This window comes from Capsicum annuum, chromosome 11, assembly GCF_002878395.1.
Source record: "Capsicum annuum cultivar UCD-10X-F1 chromosome 11, UCD10Xv1.1, whole genome shotgun sequence".
NCBI lineage: Eukaryota > Viridiplantae > Streptophyta > Magnoliopsida > Solanales > Solanaceae > Capsicum > Capsicum annuum.
This window is the reverse complement of record NC_061121.1, coordinates 68,338,472-68,345,346: the sequence shown is the minus strand read 5'-3', so window position 1 is coordinate 68,345,346 and position 6,875 is coordinate 68,338,472. Positions and strand designations below refer to the sequence as shown.

At 34.0% G+C, this 6,875-nt stretch overlaps 1 pseudogene; it reads left to right on the top strand.

Moving 5' to 3' along the window:
• The first annotated feature begins 435 nt into the window (after positions 1-435).
• On the top strand, positions 436-6,337 carry LOC107848063 (annotated as a pseudogene).
• Positions 6,338-6,875: the final 538 nt, after the last annotated feature.

The window sequence follows — 6,875 nt, the reverse complement described above, 5'->3', positions numbered from 1 at the left end:
ACCTTCTACTAAACTAACACACAAGGATATATCACTTCATTACTAACTCAATCATATGCAAAAAGATTCGGCTATACATATATTCAATAAATCGCACTTACCATCCTTCTTGTCAATACACCTCTAAACCCCAGTTCCAACCAACACAAGAACAGCAAGGTGAACAATAAGTTGCTAGTGAATCGAAATAGCCCCACACGGCTTCACTAGACTTTTAGATTTAACAACACAATGATAACAAGATTATAAGAGATAGAAACTTGGAACATAATATTCAATGATCTAAGAATACACATCTTACTCTGTCTTAACTGAACGACTCATAAAAATGAGGGCATAACTTTAAACTTGCACACTACTACTCGTCCCTATAAGTAATAGATCCTTGAGCGGAAAATTAATATTTTCATAAAAAAATTTGTATTGGCGCCAAAATGTCAATTTTTTTTGCCTTTTCTAAAATTTATTTAAAAGAAAACTTTTATCTTGAAAATATTCCAGCAGCTTAAAACTTTTCTGATTGAATCAATAATTTACCCTAATTATTTTTGCACTGTCGAAGAAATTCTTTCAATTACACGATCTGCTTTGCGCATGTGCGTACTTTTCTGTTGATTTTGCCCCATAATCTTGTTTTTCAAGTTGTGCAGGTAATTAGTTTTATCTTAAATTTCATTTGTTTAGATGAAAATTCTATCCGTATTGATTTTTTCAATTTCGATCTATTGCTTTTTCAATTTTCATCAATTTTTCGTTCATCTAATAATCTCTGTGCTTTCTCAATTTCAACTATTTTTGATTTTGTTTCTATTGCTTGTTTGATTCAAATTCTATTTTTGCTCAATTTTGTTTCTATTGCTTGTTTGTTTTCGCTCAAATTCTATTAGGCTTCAGCTCTGTTCTGTTAAGGAAATTGTAGAGGTATTTGCTTGTTCTGTTAATACAATGTCAAAGATTTTGAAATAAGATCAAATAGATGCATGCAGGTTAGTTTCATCTTTTGCTAGATTGTATATCTTGAAAAAAAAAGTAATGACAAATCTGCATGAATCATTAATCAAGTACTAAAATAGAAATCCTCTTAGTTAACATTTATGAACCAGTTAACTGTATAATTAAGGCGCTGACACACTTATCAAATCACAAGTAAGCAATCATGTTTTACCTAGTTTTTCATTTGACATCCGTATAAAAATGTCATTCCTAGATTTCTGTGAATGTCTCATATCAAGTAACTCCCCCAACTAAACAAAGCACTTCCTACCATTTCTGTTTATATTGGTGTTAGTATAAGCCATAAATAATTTTTCCTTCAAGCACTTCTCTACACACTCCTCAGCATACAACATTCCCCAGTATAAGCCACTCGGGCTATAGGTTTTTCTGTATCACTTCGTGAAAGTGAATCCTCTGATCCGACCAACAAATGAATAGGAAGCAAGTTGGGATTGAGATGCAGTAGTCATTTATTGTTGTTATTGTTGTTGTTGTTGTATCAGTATTGCATACTTGATTTTGGAACTCTTCATTACTTATTAGTGCTATTTCTTTGAACAAAGCTTGATTTTAGTCTTTCTTGCTATCTCTTGTGTGTTGTCTGCTCCTGATATTTTAGCTTTTATTTGATGTTCTATTGTGGTCTGTAACTGAATTGCCTCTGTGTATGTCTTATAGCAATAAACTAACGGTCGTCTCTATTATAACGTTTGCCTAATAGTTTGGCCATCTCTTTCTGCAGATAATTTCTTAATCTAGCCGGTCCATCCCCGTCCGATTACTTTCTATTTATCAAAAAATGCATGGTCTTAAGAAGTCTCCTTTACATTGGAATGCTAAGAAAAAATCTGCAGATCCTATGATCCATAGTAATTCTGGATTGAATCCCTTTGATTATGACGATGAGTCTGACAAGAAACAAATTGTAAAACCATCAAGTAAAATGCCACCAGAGCCTTCTGCAGCTACCCCCAATTTGAGTACAAACCCTTTTGATGATGATGAAATTAAAGAGACTCCTTTACATTCTTACTCGTCATCGACAGCCAGACTATAGAAGAGTTGGAAAACTATGCCGTCTACCATTCAGAAGAGACTACAAAGTTTGTTAACAACTGCATCAAGATTGTAGAAAACATAAGAGATGATGCAACAAAAACTTTGATCATTTTACATCAACAGGAAGAACAAATTACAAAAACCCATATAACTATAGCAGACATCGAACATGATCTTAGTAGGGTATGACTTGCTTTGTTTACTGATATTCGTTCACAGAAGCAGACATAATTGCGGAGGCTCATATCAGTATGCTTTATGTTTCTGCATATACTTATAGTCATTTCCTAAAGCACCTTTTTTCTCTAACTGATTTGTGTATAGCGTTTGAGTGGTGGTTTCTATTTACATAAACAACACCAACACCAACATACCCAGTATATTTACATATCCTTTCATTTTAACATGAAACTTATTCCGTTATCCATTTTACTATTAGAAGGAAATATATATTTATTTATTCATAACTAGTCTATTTTTACCATTTTACCTAGAATTCTTTACTCTCTTAGACGTCTCTTGAACATCTTGAAGTTGTTTTGCTATTGTTACCTGTCATCCTTGAGAGACTTATGTTTGAAATTTAATTTCAGGGTGAAAAACTCTTGGGGAGTCTTGGGGGTATATTATCGAAGACTTGGAATCCAAAGACGAATCACGAAATTATAGGGCCTATTATCACAAGAGGTACCTCATTTTAGTTCTGTTGTTCTTATTCTTTTACTTTGATTTGAAGATCATGAAGGAGAAAAGTGAAGGATTAATGTGCACAAAATTTTGGAAGCAGTAGTAATGGAATGGTTGAGTCAACTAACAATGATTAGCTAATTTGATACTCTGTTAATGTGGCACAGGGTCAGAGGTGAAATTTCTTTCGGAGAGTTTTCTTATGGCTCTTAATTATAGCCTGGAATATGCACTTCTTGTAAGCTTAGCCTCCTTAATCACTGCTCTAAGTACGACGTATTAATATTCTTCAATGGTGTTTTGTCATTAAATCTCTGTTATGAATGCCTACTGATATAGATATGTAGCTTCAGAGAGATTTTATAAACTAGTGATGGCATTTGCTCTTGTGCCAAATCTTCACATAATGTGGTTACTGCATCAATGGGTAGCTGCAGTGCATCTACGGCTGCATGTTTCTCACAGGCAAATTCTGCTATTTAGAACAGCTTGTTCTTAAGCATAATGCCACTGCTCAGGCTATAATAATTAAACAAATGGATCAAGGAATTGATATGTTCTTCTCTAGAAGAAGACATGCTGAAAAGTTTGTGGAGTTCATAGGAAAAGTTGTTCCCAGTCGGAGCCGTAATGACAAACAACTGGTGTCTCATGATCCCAAGAGCAACAATTACAACTATAAGTATACTTTTTCAGTTGAAATTTCCCCAGTTTGTCGTGAGGACTTGATTTGTCTTCCACCAAAAGCTTCAAATAGTTTGGGGAATCTAGGACCACTTGTGATCTGCACCAAGGTGAGTAACCACTTTTCTTTACTTGACCCATTTACTCTTAGGAACTGTTTTCTAGATGTGAAACAATACTGGAGGGCATCTTTTATGTCCCTACTTTTTAGTAGGCAGCTTGTGGAATATATAGTTCTAGATATTAAGGTTGTTCCTTCTGAGGTCAACATTGGTAGATCTAAGTAAGCTTTGGCAGATGCCTAAGTAGCTCGTATATCTGATTTTGTAAAGAATGATACAATTTTCAACGTACGTACACATCTGGGGCATCTTCTAAATCCTGGGATTATTCACTTGGGTATGACTTATATACTGCTAATAGTAATGATAGTGAGCTGGACAATTATAAAGGAGTATCAGCCATTAGAAATGGCATATATAACTGATGGTGATGATTCTCCTTCTGTCCGGTTGGAGGAATTGTTAGCTGATCTTGATTTAAGTGAGGAGGAAGCTGAAAATGATAGCATGAGGTAGTGAGTCGGGTACGTGGATATGCACTTTTTTTTTGGATACTAAAATCTTAGATGAACTTAACAGGTGAGAGAACTTCTGTTGTTGCTGCATCTTTATCCTGTTTCCATAGTATTTACTATTTTATTACTGATTTTCTGCTATTCTGATTTATTATCCTTTGTAAAGCACAAGGCATCAGTTTTGTTTTGGAGTAATTAGGTCAGCCTGTAGGCGTGATAGTGGCCTGCCATCTTTTCCCGAGTAAAAGTGAAGCCACTACTTCTCAATTGAAGAATGCTTTTGAAAAGTTCAGTTAAAATGGCAGACATGAGCCAAGATGAAAGAACTGCCGTAAAAAAAATTTGTTCCTTTTATGCTGTATATAATGACTGTTCAATTATTTTATCTGTCTTTTTGATCATCGTACTTCTCCATTGATGTTTAAAACTTAACCCTTCCTAAACCCTTCCTCACATCCAGCACCTCCTGGAGTGTTATGGGTGGTTGTCCATTTTCATTTGTCAGATACAAAGATGAAAGTGTCGCTTCAAAAAAAAAAAGAAACATAGTGTTATAGCCATTATCTTCCATTGAAATTTTTTTCATCTTGAATAGAACTTAAAGGACTGGATCTACAAGCTGGTCTACGTACTCTTAAACAGATTAAAGTCGCGATAAAGAATTTTGGCCCAGATAACAAGGTAGGGGAAGGTGATTTTGGTTCAGTTTATAAGGTAATCATCCTTTCCTTTCTATTTTAAATCAACACATGAGTAAAAACATTGTTATATCAGCACGAAAAGGATCATAATGGCATAGTGCAGCACCTTTTGAATGCCCGCGTGGTAGTGTGTAAGTTTTTTGATAAAATTATTTTTCTTCATTTGACTCATTTGTCTGTGATAATTTTCTAGCAAGAAGACAATTTATTCAGAAACTTGGTGGAGACTGCATTGGGACAAGAATCTTAAGACCAATATGCCTAAAATTTATTTATTTGTTGCACTGATCTTAAGTAGGGAATCACAGATAAACATCTCGTTATGTACTGAGAGATGATTTCATTCTCGAAAAGGAAAAAAAGTACTGAGCTATGATTTGGTGGAGCAGTATTATGCCTCAAATCTAACTTTGCTCGAGATTCTCTTAATAGGGTACGAAGAGCGATCGTGAAATGGAGTCTGCACAAGCTAAGAATCAAGCGCTCAGAGATGCTGGAGCTGTGGTTCCTAATTCATATGAATCTTTTGAAGGAACGATCAAAGAAGCATTTGAAAATCTGGTGATTATCTTAACATCGACCACACTCAATAATCTCGGAAGGCAACACAACTCATGTAAAGGAAATAACTCCTTCAAATATTCCTAAATAACACTGGCTTATTTTGCTGTCTAAGTAAGTACTTATTTTTCTTGGTTATTATTTAATTACATTCTGTCAAGATTATACATTGAACTTGGTTGGAGAATTATATTAGGCTGCATTTATCTTTATTTTCATATATAGCATTGTTATAAGTGGACTTGAGTATGGTATCTTAAGTTAATTTGCAGAATAATGGCTGCTAGAATATTTGCTGCTTTCACCCTTTCTACTAGAAGATTTGCTGCTTTCATTTCTTTTTTTTTTTTAAAACTATTTTGCTGCTTCAATTTCTCTCTAGTTAAACATGTCTCTGGGTAGATTTAGTTTGCTTTATTATAACAAAAATATATGTGGTGTAAGAAAATAGCTCCAGTTAAAGCTCTTTTCATCTTTAGTTTACTTTATTTAAGAAAATATGTGGTGCATAAGTAAAATGTGTATTCTGATAGTTGTGTCCTGTATCCTTGCAGAAATCATCATTCACTTACTTTGTTATCGCACTTCTTACTGCTGTTATATATGTCCATGCTTTGCAGACAGTTAATTGTTGCATTATTTCTCACCTTTGTGTTGATAACCTTTAATTACTCTAACAAGGATTGCATTAGCATGTCATGCAACTCTATCATGTTATGTTGTTGTTCTAGAGCCTTTGTCATGGCTGTTTAAGGATTAACTTTTCAAAACTTTGTTCTGACAGATTTTTGAAGATTGAAGTTATAAGAGAAGATGCACAAGCTTATTATTATTTTGCTAAGAGCGTTATGTAAAGCTTGATATCATATTCCAGCTTGGGATGTTAATTTATTAATTTTTTTTGTTTAAAAAGTATTGAAACTATTGAATATTCTAGCTCGGGAGGTTAATTGGTTAAGTTTTTATTGTTTAGAAAATATTGAAATTATATTTATTATACTTTGATATTTTCTGTAATAATTTTATCTTTAACAATGAAATATATACTTTTATGATATGAAGTTTCAGGACGTACCATTGGTGGTAAATTAGAGATGCAAATATAATATTGTTTGGTCTAAATGTTAATTTAGGATGAGTTAGTTGCTTGTCTCTAAAGGTTAATCAAGGACGGGTTAGTTTCTCATCTCTAAAGATTGATCAAGGACAAGTTAACTGCTTGTCCAGATAGAGTAATTTAGGGCAAGGTAGGTACTCATCGCAAAAGTGTTTTAGCGACCACAAAATAACTACTTTTTAAAAATAAAATCATCTATTTGGGATGACATATATGGTCTCTAAAAGTATTTTTGAGACCGGATATGTTACCATCGCTAATGACATTTAACGACCAGTTAGAGCACCTCGTCGCAATTGACCTTTAGCGAAGAAGGCTATTAGAACGAGTTGCGATGAGCATTTTCCCTTCCTAAAAGGTCATTTGTGAAAAGAATTGGACTTTTAGGGATGAGATTTCCCTTCCCTAAAGGCAGTTTTTCTTGTAGAGGGGCTTATAACACATTAGAAGACCCCTCTCAAGCCGCTTTGTAAGACTTCTAAAAATTCTTGCT